Source organism: Penaeus monodon, chromosome 29 (genome assembly GCF_015228065.2).
Source record: "Penaeus monodon isolate SGIC_2016 chromosome 29, NSTDA_Pmon_1, whole genome shotgun sequence".
Classification (NCBI taxonomy): domain Eukaryota; kingdom Metazoa; phylum Arthropoda; class Malacostraca; order Decapoda; family Penaeidae; genus Penaeus; species Penaeus monodon.
The window spans coordinates 1844054-1844595 of NC_051414.1; the positions used below are offsets into that span (position 1 = coordinate 1844054).

General features: G+C 55.9%; 1 protein-coding gene across 2 annotated transcripts in view; it reads left to right on the plus strand.

Annotated features, from left to right (window-relative positions):
• Positions 1-542, plus strand: part of LOC119591893 (glutamate receptor ionotropic, NMDA 2B-like) — a 182298-nt gene that overhangs the window by 126966 nt on the left and 54790 nt on the right. The window lies entirely within an intron of this gene.

Here is a 542-nt window from a genome sequence, read left to right on the forward strand (position 1 = left end):
CGCAATTTTGTCTGCAAGGCAATCCCGCCGCCCTCAAGGGAGCCGGGCGGCGGCCTCCGTCCCTCCGGCCTCGCAGTAAGTAATCTCGGCCGGATATTAAGATTCCGCTGCCTCGCGATCGGGCGCCTCGGCAGGTGCAGCAGGCGCGCAGGTGTTGGGGCCGCAGGGAGTAACTCCACAAGATGCAGCTGCCTCTTCCCCTTTGATCTGATTTTTACCTTGCTTTTATCTCCATTATCATAATTCCTTATTAGCATCTCTTATCCCCTTTTAATATGACGTTACCTCGTTTATATGCAATCATAGCTTCCTGTTGGCACGAAGGCGAACGAGGACCAACCGCCACAGGTGTCGGTGGCGCGTCGGCAGGAACTTTCGTCATCTGAGGTTCCTGTGGCGCTAATGCCTCGGAAGATATTCCAGATCGATCGGTACTTTCTCGCAGGCCCCGCGGGTGCCGCAGTCTCTCCTGGGGGCGCCACAGGTTGGTCTAGAACCGCCTTGCTAGTGTGTTTTTCGCTGTATAGGGGTTTGTGTGTAGG